Source organism: Ursus arctos, unplaced genomic scaffold (assembly GCF_023065955.2).
Source record: "Ursus arctos isolate Adak ecotype North America unplaced genomic scaffold, UrsArc2.0 scaffold_15, whole genome shotgun sequence".
NCBI lineage: Eukaryota > Metazoa > Chordata > Mammalia > Carnivora > Ursidae > Ursus > Ursus arctos.
Window position 1 is genome coordinate 36,846,936 of NW_026622819.1, and position 19,116 is coordinate 36,866,051.

Sequence of the window (19,116 nt, forward strand, 5' to 3'; positions counted from 1 at the left end):
CCCCAGAAACTGTGGAAATGAGACAAGCCATCCTTATTATGCCTTTCTTGAATTCCTGACCTACACAATAGTGAGCATAAAAAAAAAAAAAAAAATGGTTGCTGTTTTATACCACTAAGTCTAAGGAAGTTAACTATGCAGGGGGAAAAAAACAACTGACTGGAAGAGAGATTAGTCAGACAGAATGGAAGGGAGAAAGCCAACAAGAGGAAAAAAGAAAAGAAAGAAGCAAAAAAAAAAAAAAAAAAAAAAGGACTAAAGAGAGGAGGGAAGAATGGAGGGAGAAAAAGGGAAGCAGGGAGGGGTGCAGGAACATAAGTAATCTGTCTTGAAGTATTGTTAAGCCAGAACTTCTCCATATTTAGCACAGATAGTAGTCATGGAGAATTTCTATTAAATGATTTAGTCTTACCTGCCTCAGAGAGACAGTTCAACTTAAATACAGATTCATTGATTCATTAAATAGGGATTCTAAAAAAAAAATGGGGAAAAGGAGGAGAAAGAATTCCCTTTATTGGGGGGGGGAGATCTTAAGATTGAATAATGTGTATTAATTATAGAGTGATTAAAAGAAAGTAGCAAAACTAAAGGTAAGAGAGAAGACAAGAGAAAACATGGGCATAAATTATTTCTTCTACAAAAGCAGTCATGATTAGAACTTAAATTTTTAAATAGGTTCATGCCACCGGAGCCAGTGAAACTGCAAGCAGGACCTACTATAACAGCACTCCAATTGCTTGCTAACTAAGTCCTTTGGTTTATAGCAGAACTAACTTTCTTTCTTTGGGATTTGGAGACCACTGGCCTTGAGGAATGAAGGCCCAAGCTTTCCCTGAAGATAAGTCTTGATTACATTCAAAAACAGTGTCCATGGATGCCAGCAAGTCTGTTCAGGGTCTTGTTGACACAGGATCAACTGCCTGGACACCTGCTTCTTCTGCACGCAGCACACCTTCCCTTTTCCTTTGCCTTCACCATTAAAACCCTCTGGCTTCTGGCTTCTCTGGAACAGGGAAGATATCGCCTTCCTAAACAAAGCAACATTTCCTCTCCCGTATCAGTTGTCTCGCAAGTATTGATTTTCAGCAGAGTGCAGCTGAACCGGAGTTTGGAACTGGTTCTCTGTCCATTAATAATATGATAGAGGATGTTTCTTGTTGACCATAAGTCCATCAAGGTAACATGATAATCAATGTCGTATATTATCAACTACTGTATAACTCATTACTTTAGAGATTAATTGGTGGTAATTATTCACAAACTACACTGTTTTAATTATTTTAAGAAATCTACAATAGATTTTTTATTTTAAAAAGATTCGTTAAGAACTGTGACAAAATAAGAAATATACTTAGTTTTTGTCCCTGTTTCTAGCTAAGAGCTCTTAAAACTCTTGGACTTCTTAGTAGCAGTGTCTTTTGTTATTCATAAGGAACCCCTTTTGAACACCTGAGTTTATGCTAATGAGTGTACTCAGGTTGACTTAGAGGGTCATAGATAGCCTCAGGAAAGGGCTGATCCCAGAAAGATGAAGTCATTAGAGGATTGAAACTTTCAGCCCCACCTCTGGGAAAGCAGGGGTGGGGCTGGAAAATGTGCTCTATAAAAATTCTTGAATAATGAGATTAGCCGAGCTTCCGGGTTAGTGAACACATTAAAGTGCGTAGGTGGTGGTGTGCCCAAAGAAGGTTTGGCGGCTTTGTGCCACTCTCATCCCCCATACCCTGTCCTGTGTATCTTTTTCATCTGGCTCTTCCTGAGTTGTATCCTTCATAATAAATCACTAACTACAGTAAATAAAGTGTTTCCCTGAGTTCTGTGAGCCATTCCAGCAAAATTTGGAACCTGAGGAAGGGCTTTTGGGAACCCCCAGTTTATAGACGATTGGCCAGAAGTACCAGTGACACCCTGGGACTTGGGAGTGGCATCTGAAGTACAGGCAGTTTTGTGGGACTATGCCCTTGATCTGTGGGATCTGCACTAACTTTACCAAGAAGTTAGTGTCAGAATTGAATTGACTTGCAGGACACTAAATTGTTACCAGCAGAGAATTTATTGTTGGTGTTGGAGAACACCCCAGAAAAAACAAGAACAAATCCCTGACCAGCCTTTCAGTTCTATGAGTCTGTTTTTCATCTCAACATTTATGGGAACCCAGTTCTTCCAGGGACCTACTAAAAACTTACCCAAAGCATGGGGTTCTATGCTTAATTTCAACCTGAAGAAAAATTTTCCAACTGCTTAAGTTTCTATAACTCACCCACCCGCATTAAGGTTTTCCCATCTCTTCCATAAAAATAAACTGCATTTGTAATCAGGGCTTCCTCTTTTCAGTAATTTATTCAGCTTTAGCTCTCTCATAATCTAGAAAATTGCCAGATGTCTCAAGAAAACTGTATTGGAGGTGAAAAGAAGAAGTTAAAGAGAGAGATTAGGGGTGCCTAGGTGGCTCAGTTAAGCGGCTGCCTTTGACTCTAGTCATGATCCCAGGGTCCTGGGATGGAGCCCAGAGTTGGGCTCCTTGCTCATGGGGAGTCTGCTTCTCTCTCTCCCTCTGCTCCTCCCCTGCTTGGGCTCTCTCCCTGAAATAAATAAGGGTTTAAAAAAGAGAGAGAGAGAGAGAGTTTACCAGTGAACAGGGACACAGACTGAGCAAGAGGTAATTTTGACCACTTGGAGAATAAGTGGTGTCAGGTCTTAGAACAGGTGATTCTCTTTGTATATTAGGTAGTTTTAGATAGTTAAAATCTAGTAACCTCTTTGGGGACCTCTTCCTCTCTAGAAGATTAACTCTCATTCTTTTCTGTCTGTTCTATTCTGTGCTTATGTGCTTCCTTCTCTGCTTTATTTCTCTCCCTGTCTCCTAATCCAGTCTCTCCTGTTCAGGCCTAATGTGCACTCCCACTCTTTCCTATATCTCTATGTCCCTCCATTAAGTTTTACCCATTCTGTTGTAGGTATTGATAGTATGTATCTCTCATCCTTAATCACAAAATTGGTGATAGGACTTTTTACTGTTACTTTTAAATAATGTTTAAAAAGAAACATATATGTGAATTTTCACTCCTCCTGCCAAAATATTTTCATACCTCTGACACACCGTTTTCATCATCAAACTATTCAGCTCTTGAAGGCCATAATCATATAACTTTTCTTATGGAAAATTCCAAACATTTCAAAGAAAGAAGAATTGAATGAACTCCCTTATATCCATCACCCAGCTCTAGTGATTAACATTTGGCTAGACATCTTAGAATTTCTGAGTTTAAGAGAACCTTAATTTTAGTAAGTCACTATTCCAGAGACTTTTGATGACCCATCATTTAAAACAAAACAAAACAAAAAAATGTAATTCTCTAAATTGAGGGTTTTCAACCATGTTTAACTCATGTTCTCTTTGGAAAAACAACTTACATCTGCCTTAATACCAAACTGGAATGGTATTTAACATTTTAAAATATATTCAATTTCAATTACAATAAAATTATTATATCAAGTATGCTAGTCCAAACTATATAACTCCCTTTCCCTCACTTTATTGTTTAGTCTTCCTTGACAGGTACTCACCGTCAATCTTACTTGAAATTTAAAATTACTGTTCTAAACATTTATTTCAAATAGCTTTTAAAAAATAATATTTTAACAAAACAGTAAAACTACTTAAATTCTGACTTTCTAAGGACTCCCAACAACTTTAAGAGGGATAAAAGCAGGCACTTGTAGCGATTTGTGCTAATGCAAGTAGACAAGTATGTTAATGCTACCACTGTCCAGTGTCCATTGAGGGTGATTTGAATACCTTCCAAAGAGTGTAGAGATCATATGACAAACCAACACTGATATTTCTAGGCTTTTTAAGTGTGGATCTACATTTTAAAATTAAGTGCATATTACAGACATAAGTCCTTGTTCTTTCCTCAGTGGATCATTTTTCTCCCCTGACTTTATTTTAGCGTGAAATAAAAGATTAACTTGCAGTAGTAGCCATAGATAAAAATAAAATCCTGTAAGATGTTTCTTGACCAAAATAAATAGGGGTCAAGGGCAATTTATTCCATAAGAGTCTTCTACAATTATTGGCAGCTTAATTACTTCTTTGGTTCTCTTCAAAATTGCTGGTGTTAGAATGACCTTTCTAGTGTAAGTGAAAGGAGCTGTGACCTTCCTTTCGATTAAACATGCCTTCTCATTGGAGACTTACCATTAAAAGAGTTTGCAAAGTCAGGGCTTACCACATTCCAACAACTATGCCACTCAAAGGATTTGTTGAAAGTTCCTAAACTTTTAAATATGAATAGTGACATACAAGCAAAGAACCTTTTACTTCAGGTTTCTTCCTATCAAATAATATCTATTTTTGAAGTTGCCCACTATAGAGACAAATTTGACAAATGTTTAGGGTAGAAAGTGGTACCTTCCTATGGAGGGTGATATGGAGGTCAGGATCATAACAATTAACTTTAAATCTTCCCATAATGGTTTTTAATGATATCTTGAGATTCAGTATAATATCAAGGGCTTTACAAGGCAGCCCTTTGTAAAATGTTATTTGGATAATGTAAAATAATTTGATCATTGTTTAAGCCTTAAATTTTTGTCTTTATTCAGTAAAGTGCCTACTGCCCTCCAGTTTTCAATAATCCTAATACCTGACAATCTTGTAGGTATGATTTATAGAATGAAGGTCAACATGCTGGCTGCTATTAGGAGCCAATACTTGGCTACCTTTAGTATAGGAACAATAGAAAATACAAATGGGAAATCCCTGCTAGGAATAGTAGTGCACACTTGTCTTAGTCTTACTATTCCAGAGCCCAAACTCTCTTTTTAATTGTGGAGAATATTATCCCTCTGGCTACGGGGAAAAAAAAAAAAAAGGTGGGGGGGGGGGTCCGGAAACTATCTTCCCTCACTCATAGAAATCCAGGCCACCAGAACTGACTTAATTTTACTAACTGGATGGTCCTTTTCAGAATTCTGAAAATAAAGGGAGAATTATTCATAACATTGATCCTGAGAAGCAGTCTTCCAGCAATGTCAATTATTTCTATCCAATTCTCTCTAACCCATATGAAAACAGCTCAGTTCATCTCATTTAGAAAGAACCAGTGCATTCCAGTGGGCTGGATTTCATGAATTCTCCATCTAGATTATATAATTTAATCATATACATCCAGTCTATTCCTTTCCTTCAACATAGTTATACGTGTTACTAAATGGTTATTCTAAGCCAGCAGCCTCAAAGTGTGGTCTTGTGACCCCTTGAGGATACTTGAAACCTATTCATGAGGTCTATAATGTCAAAATTATTTTCATAATAACACTAGAATATTATTTTCCTTTTTTACTCTTATTCTCTCACAAACGTACAATCTTTTTTCCAGGAAACTGAAGAATGTATAACTATCCAGTAGTCTTCTAAATCAGACACTAAAAAGATTAGCAGATAACTTTAAAAAAATAAACTTTTCTCTCTTTTTTGAAAACATATTTTCTATAAAAATTAGGTTATGTTACCATGTAATGAGTTTATATTGTCACTTAATGAATCAATAAAAAAATTCATTTGAGTTTTAATTTATAATCCTATAAATATTAATCAGTATAACTGAAGAATCAAAAGCTCCTTGAAACCACAGTATCTGCAAACCATAATCCTAATCAGCTTGAAATATCAAGAATAATTGATTATTTATTATATGGAGAAATTAATCACAGTTATTAAAACAAAGCAAAAGTAACTAAATAATCTCGGTCTCCTCAGTAAACAAATGTGGACAGATAAATATATGGCTCGTAAGGTCCTTTTCTTTCTAATGTATTACTGAGAGAATAACATAATTGGCTTAAAATACATATTTTTCTAAACAGCACTCTATACCCACCATTTGGAAAAGTGCCTATTTTATTCACATTTAATTTCAGATACCTCTCTCATTCTATCTACCTACTTGAAATATTACTTGATCTTTCCAGCAAGTCATTTCACAGAAAATAGGCAAGAATACAAAGACACATAGAGAAAATCATACTTACTTAAAATCTCTTTTACCAAACATGTCTATTAAATTGTTTAATTGGCTGTTACTATAGAAAGAAGAGAAACAGTACACCTGTGAACATATTAGAGGAATTAGAGATACAAAGTAATCCTGGTAAAAAGTGTGAATACCACTGTATTCTAAATCTGAAGTATACTGTAAAATTCCTTCATGACATACACTGAATAAGCAACAATAACAATATAATAAGACTTTGTATTGAAACAATTATTGACTAAGTCTAAAGTTACAGTAACTCTAAAATTTGGCATTTTTAAAATTTGGGTTTTTTAAAAGATTTTGTTTATTTATTTATTTATTTATTTAAAAAAATTTTATTATGTTCAGTTAGCCAAAATATAGTACATCATTAGTTTTTGATGTAGTGTTCAAGAATTCATTAGTTGCATATAACACCCAGAGCTCATCACAACACGAGATTTTATTTGACAGAGAGTGAGTGAGAGAAAGTACAAGCAGGCAGAGTGATAGGCAGAGGGAGAGGGAAAAGCAGACTCCTTGAGGGAGCAGCACATGGGGCTAGATTCCAGGGTCCCGGGATGATGACCTAAACAGAAGGCAGCAGCTTAACGACTGAGCCACCCAGGCAACCCTAAAATTTGTCACATATAAGAATCAATTTACCTAATAGTATGTGTTAAGTAGTTGCACTTTAAAACATAAAATATTGCCAGTTGACTTGCTCTCTTTTTTAATTATAATGACTTAAATTCTGAACACTATATTTAAAATAAAATTAACTAGTATAAAATCATGGTAATTTGTAAAAGTACTTGAGGATGAAAAAAATAAATTATCTCTCACCCTAATCCTAGCCATGTCTAATTCCTTGAGAAGTAGTTGGGTGTATATACCTTAAAAACTTTATCTGGATTTATACCATAATCAAATGCACACATTTAGAACAGCAGGGGTCAAGAATTGAGTTTTTTGTTTGTTTGCTTTACAAAACAGTGGACTATACTTGATAAATTACAATTCATCTTAAAGGACATCACGAACATCCTTTCAGATTAACAGGTAAAGCTTTCATTCTTTGTAACAAACAGCATTGAGTTTCTGTGCTGCACCATGATATAATCTCTTATTCCCTATTTATCGCTGATCAGATTGTTACTGTATTTTTATCACTACAGACAAAGCTGCAATAAATTCTATTGCTACATTTTTATCAACTGATTTTATTTCCTTACAATAAATTCCCCAAACTGAATTCATCGAGTCTTAAAAGTTTTTTGTATTTAATATCGATAAATATTGGTAGTTCCATTTCCACTGAGATCACGGTCATTTATATTGCCACTAATGTACAATACCACTAGTTTACTTGTATTCTTGCCTGCAGATGGTGTTATCACTATTTTACATTTTTGCCCATCTTTTGGATAAACGCCATTTTCATATTGATTTAATTTGCATTGGCAGTGAGATCGAGCATCTTTTCTTTTTTATTGTTCATTCAAAATTTTTGTGTGTGTGAATTATCTTTTCCTATGGATTATCTATTATTTTCTTTGCAAACTATGGGAATTAATTTAAATGATAATTATTAACTTTCATCTGCCATATACTGGCAATATCTTTTATATTCTATTATTTTCTGTTTATGATTCTCTTTCAATCTAATTCATTTACAATTCTTAGCTTACAATTATGTCTATGTTTTTGTTTTTCCCTTTACTCTTTATGTGTTTCCAGTACTGCTCAAGAATATCTTTTTGCATTAACTAATTTTTTCTAATGCCTTTATTACTTTATTTCTGTAATATTTTAACTTTATTTTACATTTATGGAAATACATTTAATGATGTAAAAAAAGTACATACATAAAATAATAAAATAATATTAGGACTTAACACTCCACCTGAAGAGACATGGAGAAATGCTCTGTTCCTGCACATGAGATGATATTATATAAATATTAATTCTTCTGAAGTTAGTAATAAACATAATTCAACTGTCGTCAGAATCCCAGAAGAGTTTGTACTTTTATATTGGGGAGGAGGTTGTTTTGGAAACTGGTTAGAGTGATTTAAAAATTCATTATCAGGGGCGCCTGGGTAGCGCAGTCAGGGTCTGCCTTCGGCTCAGGACGTGATGCCGGCGTTCTGGGATCCAGCCCCACATCAGGCTCCTCCTCTGGGAGCCTGCTTCTTCCTCTCCCACTTCCCCAGCTTGTGTTCCCTCTCTCACTGGCTGTCTCTCTGTCAAATAAATAAATAAAATCTTAAAAAAAAAAAAACTGTTAATTTGTTTAAAAAATAAAATAAAATAAAAATTCATTATCAAATTTAAATATCTCAAAGAACCACACAATTTTAGTAAAAGTAAAAAAGTAAATTGCCATCATATGATTCTGTAAGGATTATCTTCTGAGCTATGTGGTAGGGAGTTTTGTTTACTTTTTTTCATAATGATATATCACCAAAGATTAGGCCTTTGGTAAGCACTAAAAAATGTTCATGTTTGGAATAATAATGAATGAATGAAGCAGCAGATATGAGTCATAGAAAATCTTTTCCCTCTCCTCTTCCCGCCATGTGGTTCCTTTCCTTCCTTTTCTCTATCACTTGTTCTTTCTTTTTCTCAGAATAAGGACTCTAAATAGTCTATTCTGCAGAAATTAGAGGAGAATGGTATACTTATACTACAGGGTTGAAAAAGCATTTCAAATGGGGGTTTATACATTAAATTTGTTTCTAACTTTTCTCTAGCTATAATTAACAATCAATTCACAAATTTTGTTCCTTTGTTTGACTATTTCTTTGAGGTAAGTTCCTAGAATGAAGAATGAGAATGAATGAGTCAACAATGAAACATACTAAAGCTTGGATAGACAATTTTTTCCAGAATGGTTATTATCAATTTATATTGTAATCTGCAGTTTTTCATCAAAAATTTTTCACTGAGGCTTCACCAATATTGATTAAAAATTAATTTTAAAAATTTTTTCCAGGGTGCCTGGTGGCTCAGTTGGTTAAGTGTCTGCCTTCAGCTCAGGTCATGATCCCAGGATCCTGGAACTGAGCCCTCCATCGGGCTCCCTAATCAGTGGATGGCCTATTTGCCCCTCTTCATCTGTCCCTCCTGCTCATGCGCTCTCTCTCTAATAAATAAATAAAATCTTAAAAAAAAAAAAAAAAACTTTCCATAAGAAATTGCAAACATTCAGTATTTCCTAGGATAGAATTAATGAGCTGAAAATAGGTGAGGGGTGGGTGTGTTTTTTTTTTTTAGAGAGAGAGAGAGAGCAGAAATCAAGAGTCATATGTTTAACCGACTTAGCCACCCAGGTACCCCGAGATACACACATTTTTACCTTTGAATTTTAAATGATATGAATGTATTAACTTTAAAAAATCAAATTTAAATTAAATTTTAAATGATATGTAATTAGGAAGAGGAATATGTTATCCAATGGCTCTTTTAAATGTATATTTTAATTATTATGTGGATTTTTAACTTGTGCATATCTCCCTGGATTAATTTTCATCTAGGCTAGTTTGAAATACTATTGTTTCATTACTGAGTTCTTCATAAACTAAAGCTATTCAATCTTGTCTTATTAATTGTTAATGTTTGCTATCTAGCCTCTGGATTTGGTTTAAATTTTTATCATAGTAATTTTTTATATGCGGTTAAATCAGTTTCTCCTTTATTTGCATGAATTTTATGTTTAGAACATAGCTTTCTTTACCAACATTAGGTGGTAATCTCCATTTTCTTCCCATTTTGTTTGTATCCACTTTGCATGTACTTGTATAATCCACTTAGAATTCACATGCTATGACATGAGAATCTACAAGACTATTGTTTTGGTTTTTCATTCAGTCAGTTATTTTAACATCATTTATTAAATAACTAATTATTTCCACTCTGATTAACTACATACTACATGGTTACATATGCTAATTCACAGTTGTTCTGTTCTTCTAATGTATCTGCTAATTCAAATACAAGTTGTAAACTACTTTAAATATATTGGGTTTCATAGTTTATTTCTTTATTATGATAAAAATCCCCTTGTTTGTCAGATATACCTGGCATAGTTCTATTAATTTAGCCATTCACGTGAATTTACAATTAAATTATTAATCATCATCCCAGCCTTCTCCCTGACAATTCTCCCTTCTCAAAACTGGCTTTTTGATCAAAGCCTCTAAATCTGAAGACATCCAAAGTTAAAACATTTACCTCCATTTCCTTGATAAGTTATTTTAGAAGAAACTGACATCATAAATATAGTCCACTTCCAAATATACATCTAGTATATATTTCTAGTGTATATTGTTGAGGTTGAGGACTTAGTGTGCTTTTAAAACACTAACTGAACATAATAAATAAATAAATAATAAAGTAGTTAAACTGCAATATGAATAATAGTAAAGATAATAATTTATTGCCTGAATCACCACAGTTTACTATATTTTTGCATATGTGATTTTAATCAATCTTTATAAAATCCTCAGGAGTTTTTGCCCTATTTTAAACGAAGAAATGAGCTCTGAGAAGTTAAGTGACTTCTGGATATAACTAAAAATTTACAAACTGCAAAACCCAGTAATTCAGATTTCAAGCTTTATTTTCTGAGAATATAGTGGGCTAAAGAGATATAGCTACTAAGTCTATCTCCTTACTTCAAACAAGACTCTTCAATAAACATTAACTTTCTGTTTTATCCATAGAGTTTCCATTTAATAGGACAGGAAGGAAGTATATACATGAGATCTGGGTGGAACCACATTCAAGTTTAATGGAAGTAAACATAAAAACTTGAAAACCACATCAGCTCTTGCAGAAATGTTTGGCTTGACGGGTTAGGAATCATAGAAACAACCTTTTTTATTACAAGCTGGTATTAAATTTAACATATTGATTTCAGCTGTTCCCAAACAAATAATTTGATAAAATACTCATTTAATTGCTATTATTAATTTACTTTTAAGGTCCTTCTGCCATGTGGCATCGAAAAGCACAACAGATCTCTCCAATTATAAAAAAGTTTATTGGTGCATAGCAAGTGTAAACCACTAGGGTCCCTGGCAACAGTAAAATGGCAAATTAAACCAAAACCACATGCAAGTCAAAGTGAATCACTGGTCAATGAGCATTTAGGAAGGGATGCCAAGCAAATAAACAGTCAGTCCATTAGTTAGTTATTGCCAGCACTAAATGAATAAAACTCTTGAGAAAAAATCATGGCAGGGTAGTGACAATCTGTGTTAGGTTTGTTGAGTCCTGTGGAAATGGATGAAATGTTCACATGGCTGCTGTGAAACAGAGGAATGCAGGTACAGTGGCCAGGCTTAAAGATGCCTCTTATTTGAGACCTGCTGATGAGCTCCAGTCACTTAACGGCATCCTGAAAAACAGCTGGCACCTAACCTTCAAATATTGATTTAGTGTTTACAAATCTGGTTCAGTTTCTAGGCAAACAGCTTATATAAACATAGTGTGCCATCTGGTTTTATAGCTCAAGTGTTTCAACTACACTTTTCCCCAGGTGTAGGGATTATGATTAATTTATACTATCCCTTCACTTCTTGTAAGGTAGTTTAGGATTGGTTTATATCAGATACAAATTTTGGGTTCTGGGAGCATGGGATTTTTCAGTTAATGGTTATTATCAAGAAATCACTGCCACTTATTTTTGTGGCTCCAGTATGAAGGTGGTAAGTCTAAATCCTCTTGAGCATAAATTTGCAGGGCAAGAAGGAAGTGGATTTTACAGGCAGTGTGTACTTTTGTTATGCCACATTTACCACACATTATCAAAAGCAAACATGGGGAAAGGAGAGGTTTTGAGGAGACAAACAAGTTTTGGACCTTCTGCAAACAGCCATAGTGGCTCTAAGGATGGTAGCCAAGCAGAGTCTAAAAGTAGATTTTAGGTGGACCTCAAAGTGTGTGGAATTCAGGCAGTAAAAAGCACTGTCATTAAACCTTGCATTCCTTCCTCACTAATCTGACTTGCCCACAAAACTGTCCTCCCAAGGGGGCTTGGTGACCAAAACTCAACAAGCTGTGTTTTTGCTCAGTCGAGTCACGCTAGCTTCTCTATTGTTAAACTGTTAAGAGACATAATGACTAAGTAAGGTGAAGCAGGTTTATTCTTTTTTCTCAGATGACCTTCTACTCAAAAATACATTCATACTTGGTATAAGCACAAGAGTACAACTTACTTGTGCTACTGAACTTTATATAAGAAGGTGTACTTCTTACATAATCATGATTTTCACTTTTCTCTTTATTTTTCTCACTTTAGTTTTTTGTGCTCTACTGATAATCCATTATACATGCTTTTTTGGAACAGTGTAAATTATAAATAAATAATAAGCATATGAATAACATTCCAGTGCTTCTCACAAAATCACCTTGTCTTTCCTCCTGACAATGCTGTATATTGCTGTACTTTTGATATTTGATGGTATGTGTCTACCAGTTTGTAGAAACAGTAAATAAGTTGAAGGGAAATTCTTCTGAATCAAGTTAATTTGCCTACTGTATCTTTGGCTTTATTTATAATGTGAGACCAATTGTCCAACTGCATCAGAAAAAAATGCTTCAAGAAATATCACAGTTCTCTCTGAAGACAGTAAATATGAATATTATATTAGATAATTATGTATCATCAGAATTACCAAATAAGCAGTAAGGAGTTCATCATTTCTATGATAAATTTTAATTCCATTACCCTTAATATTTCTTTTTTTAAAGTTTTTATTTAAATTCCTATTAGTCAACACACAATGTAATTAATATTAGTTTCATGTGTACAATAAGTGATTCAACACTTACATACAACACCTGGTGCTCATCACAAGTGCACTCCTTAATCCCCATCACCTATTTAACACCCCCCATCCACCTCCCCACTGGTAACCATCAGTTTGTTCTCTATAGTTAAGAGTCTGTTTCTTGGTTTGCCTCTTTCTCTTTCTTTTTTTCCCTTTGTTCGTTTAGTTTCTTAAATTCCATACATGAGTGAAATGACTCAAATATTTTGCTTAGCTTAATACATTCTAGCTCCATCCATGTCATTGCAAATGGAAACAAAAGCAAAAATAAATTATTGAGACTTCATAAAAATAAAAAGCTTCTGCACAACAAAGGAAACAATCAACAAAACTAAAATGCAACCTACAGAATGGGAAAAGATATTTGCAAATAACATATCTGATAAAGGGTTAGTATCCAAAGTATATAAAGAACTTATAAAAACTCAACAACCAAAAAAGGAATAACCCAATTAAAAAATGGGCAGAAGACATGAATCAACGTTTTTCCAAAGAAGATATACGATGGCCAACAGACACATGAAAAGATGCTCAACATCACTCATCCTCAGGGAAATGCAAATTGAAACTATCACCTCACACCTGTCAGAATGGCTAAGGTCAACAACACAAAAAACAACAGTTGTTGGTGAGGATGTGGAGAAAGGGGAACCCTCTTGCACTATTGGTGGAAATGCACACTGGTGCAGCCACTCTGGAAAACAGTATGGAGATTCCTCAAAAGGTTAAAAACAGAACTACCCTATGATCCAGCAACTGCACTACTAGGTATTTACTCAAAGAATACAAAAATACTAACTCAAAGGGATACATGCACCCTGATGTTTATAGAAGCAATATCTACAATAGCCAATAGCTTGGAAGCAGCCCAAGTATCCACAAACTAAAGAATGGATAAAGAAGATGTGGCATACACACACACACACACACACACACACACACACTGGGATATTACTCAGCTATAAAAAAAAGAATGAAATCTTGCCATTACCCTTAATAGTTCTAATGAATTACTTTTTCTTTTAAAACTCATTAGAAAAGTTGGGCCACAACTAATAGCCATATACTTGTAGTTATTCTCCTCAAACATTATGCACTTCCCAAAAAGGACTTTTATACAAAGATGTTGTCAGCCAAGATAGTTACCCAACTGTCCATCAACACACAGCAGAAATTTAATTAATAAAAATAAAATCATTTCATAAAATTTGACCACTGTAGGGGCACCTGGGTGGCACAGAGGTTAAGCGTCTGCCTTCGGCTCAGGGCGTGATCCCGGCGTTATGGGATCAAGCCCCACATCAGGCTCTTCCGCCATGAGCCTGCTTCTTCCTCTCCCACTCCCCCTGCTTGTGTTCCCTCTCTCGCTGGCTGTCTCTATCTCTGTCGAATAAATGAATAAAATCTTAAAAAAAAAAAAATTTGACCACTGTATATCCTAAGATGTGTTTGATTAATGCAAGTTAATTATATGACTGCAAGTACGATGATGCAGTCACTCATTCAAACATTTGTTCAAGATTAACAATGTGTTCTCATCTTGGAATTGAAGGGTTATTTAAATATAATCTCAAGAATTTCAAGTAGAACTGGGGAGACAGCCAGGTAAGGAGGCAGTTATAAGACAGTGTCACGGTGAGAAGGCAGGGAAATCCAGGGGGTTACAGCTTCCCAACTCAGCCCCCGGGGGAGGAGGAGGTTCAAAAAAGCTTCCCAAAGGAAGTGACACTGGTGCTAAGTCACACAGGAAAAGCGAGTATTAGCCAAAAGAAGAAAACAGAGATGAGATTTCCAGCCAGAGAAAGTCATACGTGCTACAGCACAGAGAGCTGGGATATTCAATGTGGCTAAAGGTGAGTAAGTGAGGTCCAATACAAGGAGAGATGAGATCAGAAAGAAACCTGGGGTCTGAGGAGCCACTGAAATGCTTTAAACAGGATATAATCAAATTCGTGCTTCAGAAAGCACATTTTAGATGAATAGAGGTAGGAAGCTTGGTAGCAGAGACCATTAGGAAGTGATTACAGTAATCATAGTAACTCAGTTTTTATATTGCATAAAATTATCGGAGTCCAAGAAAATACTATGGTTATTTTGCAGTGCCCCACTAGAACTTCCATACTGATATCTGAGCTGGGACAAGAGATAAAAACCAGTGAAGGAAAGAGCCAGGCATAAAGAACATTGCATGTTCAAGTGCCCTGACTCTGTTTACTCTCAGGGTCCACATTCTGGCTGATATTCCACCACTGCTTCTTCCAAGTCCTAGAATCAGTCAATGAACCTCAATCTCTACATATTCCCTGAAACAGGCACTATAGTTCTATGTATCCTTGGACAGAGCATAGAAAATCCAAGTAGGGTGGGAATTCCAAGAAGAAAATCTGAGGAGAATCAAAAAAATATAATAATAATAAAATAAAACCACAGCATTTAGACATTAAAGAGCTTGCTAAGTGTAAATTTTGGGTCCTATCTTTGATGTCTAACCAAAGACTAGTTGCCTTAGCTATAACACCTTTACCTTTTCCCTACCTTATAATGTCAAGGCCCTAAATATATGCATTAGTCAAAATTCCTTGGATCTAAAAAAATCATTTCATTTGGTAAAATTTAGTTAATTGGATATAAATTATCCGATTGTGATTATAGATTGTTCTTGTTTTCTTTCTGGTTTATGCTCCCGTACCAGACTTCGTCATCCACCACCACACTACCTTGCCTTCTATACACACATATGTAAATGGTGTCCTAAGCTGCCATACATTCCATCTCTTTCTTCAGCAACCATTAGGCCCTGTGCACCCTCCAGAGTCCAATATCCTCTGAGTGAGACCACTGTTATACCAGCTTCTGTAACATGATATCCAGAGTTTAAGGAATCCTTTTCTGACATTTAACCACCCCAGTCATCACACTCCTGCTATTCTCTATACCCAGAGGGTGCTGATTCATGTTCCTGAATCTCTCCTCTGTTACTCTTATATTTTCTTGAGTAATATCTGGCAGCTTCCCCTGGTAGAGGCTGTTGTTGCCCTCTCCATATCTCTTTTCCTCACAGGTTCACTCATCCTCCAGCTGTTGGGAATACTTAATACTTTACCTTCTTCAGAGCATTCTCCTAGCTGATGGGCGCCATCTCACTCAAGGAAGCCTGGAAGGCTAAACCCTCCTTGCCCCTTGTAGCCAAGGACTGATGCACATGGGGTTGCAAAAAGTCCTAAATCCCAGCCTATTACCTGAAGGCAGGCCAATATTGCTATGCAATTTATGCATCAGCAAGAGGCTAGACTTCACGTGAAGCCACATCTTGCTCTGTTCTTTCTCGCTCCCTATTATTCTTGTTTCCTCTAAAAACCTTTCCTCCAAAAATCATGCACCAAAACCGTGTCTCAGTCTCTGCTTCTAAGGAAACTGACCCAAGGCATCTCATATCAGGGTACACATTATCATTGTCATTTTCTCCTATTGTTTTAGTTAGGTTCTTCAGTAAGTGCCTCTGCCCGTGCAGGCAGTGACAAAAATTTTAATATTTCTAGAAACACCTGTACTGCATGAGCAGTTTTAGATGTTGGGAATCAGGCTGTCTGCCTCTGTGTTCTAAAAGTATGTCCCATCATTACCTGCTCACGAAATTCTCAAGCTTTCATTGCTGTGTGAGAGCATCACCCTCAGTTAATTTTCTCAAACTCTTAGGCATTATATAGAGCACTGGTGACCAACACATCTGGAGTTCATTCACAACTTTCATTTACTAAGTCCCTATAGTTACTGCTCACAAACACTGGACTAAGTGTTTTATTGACATGGACATGGTTAACCGTACAAAGATCCTATGGAATGTAAAACACCATCACTGGCACTTAAAGATGAGAAAACAAAGAATTAGAAAGGAGATAATAAAACAAAGAATTAGAAAAGAGATAATACTCAAGTATATGTAGAAGTCAAGATGCCAAAGCCCAGACTCTTAACCCCTGGGCTGGCCTGTCCAAGTTTCTTCTAACCCAACTATCTGCTCCACCTACTAATCTCTGGTAAGAGAAGAGTATCATGCTTTGGAACAAGAGTACAGTGTAGTGGTTAAAAAGCTAGCCTCGCTGCTCCTGAATTTAAGTCCTGATTTTCCCACAAGAAATGCTGTGTGATACTGGTTAACTAGTTACTCAGAGCCTCAGTTTCCTCCTCTCTAAAATAGGTAACAGTAACACCTACCTCCGCAGCACAGGAAGATTAAATGAATTGATGCACCTGAAGTTCTTAGTTCCGTGTTTGGCAGGTAGCAAACACTCAACCCATGTTAGCCATTATTATTTCTCTTTATAAAGCCCATTTCAGATTTTTTTGGTTACAACTTTATTTTATAGATAAATAATTGCCTTCTGCTTCTGTCCTTCAACAACAGTAATGAATTCTACTTTCAAATTTGGTTCACATTTCATTTTTGCTGTTTCTCTGTCCCAGATATCATGATCATAATATTTATTCTACCTGGAATAAGACCTGCCCACTTCAACCTCAATTCTTCAGTATCCTTCTCCAGATTGAAACCAGATCCATACATATTTCTTCCTTGAATTTTTCCATCCCCAGAGCAGCCAGCAGAGGCAGTGGGGGTCCCAGGCCTTCCATTATCTTGCCTGCTTAGGTTGCAATTCTAGTCTTACTCTCAACACAGAATTATCTCTATACACAACATCTGCCCCACAGTGCTTATCAAAAATCCACAAAGAAATTAGTAAAAGAAAAACAGTAAGTTTCTCATGAAAGTCCAACACTTTCAATGCTTCTTTTTTAAACCACCTGCCTCACTTGACTTCAGAGCCAACTCCTCTACTGCCAATGCTTACCAGGCGTGGTTAGTTGCCTTACTCTTTAGGTAGGGGAGAATTAAGCTCCTAGGCAAGTAATGCAGCAGTAATCTCTATTTACTCTTTGATTTCTCAAGCCCTCTCTTCTCAGTCTAAGCCTTTTGGTTTAGCAAAGCAAAAGTAATTTTTCAGGCTTGGCCAAATCTTCTTTCTTTGTGTCTGTGCTGTGAAAAGTAAACATCTTTAACTTACGGCCAAAGAAATATGAGTCACTGAATTTTTTTCACCTTGGGATCTGTTGTTTGATGAGGTCTATTATGGAGAAGAAATATAAATTCACCTGGAGAGTTCTTAAGGGAAGTTCAGGCACAGTGCAGACTTAATTTTTCTTTTTGTCAAGAATGTTCAACAATTATTTGTTTCCATCTTGCAATTCCAGGCAAATATCATGTAACAGTCATGGAGTGCTTATGTATTTTTTCTTCAGGCTTCATATCTAAACTATACGTAAGGAAATTGCTCTTTTGGCTTTCCATGTTAGATAATTCCCTGGTTCTTTTCATATGGTGAAAGTAGTAGACGGTGGAGTAAGGGAAGCAGAACAATTTCAGCATTTGTGCTTTGGAATTCCCCAAGAAATTTCTGTTTGGAATTTCCTGTTGGGAACCTTAGGATACTCCCATGTAGGAGTGTTCTCTAGTTGGACAACACAAGATTGTTTTCTTCTCTCCAGCGACATTTTAAAATCTCCTTCAGGAGTTTAAGTTTACATTTTATTGTCATCTGTCTGGCAGCAGGCGGTGCAGGTGGCAAATGGTGTCAAAGGGAAAATTTGACATCTGAGTTAATTAGTAGATGGCAGTTTGGAGTGCTGTCAAGCTGCCAGTGGGATGGTAGGTGCTTGGGTAGAAGTATGCAAAGATGTTCTCAAAGATCAAAATATTTGTATTTCTCACATTACTTTGATTTTCTTTGTAAGAGCATCTATACCTTAGGGGAATGTATTAAAATTAATCAGTAAATGTTACTTCTAATAATAGATAACTGGCATTTCACAATATCCACACAATTTTTCACTGTCTTATCAACTTTTTCATGTATGAGCACTTGTTAGAAGAGAATTTACATACTGCTTCAAAGATTTTCATATTATCCAACAGGTCTTTTAAGAGAGAAAAGGTTCTTCTTGGGGCGCCTAGGTGGCAGAGCGGTTAAGCGTCTGCCTTCGGCTCAGGGCGTGATCCTGGCGTTATGGATCGAGCCCCACATCAGGTTCCTCCACTATGAGCCTACTTCTTCCTCTCCCACTCCCCCTGCTTGTGTTCCCTCTCTCGCTGTTGAATAAATAAATAAAATCTTTAAAAAAAGAAAAAAAAGAAAAAAAAAGAAGGCTCTTCTTTTCCTGCTGATTTGTTATAATTTTGAACCTGGAAATACAATTTTCTA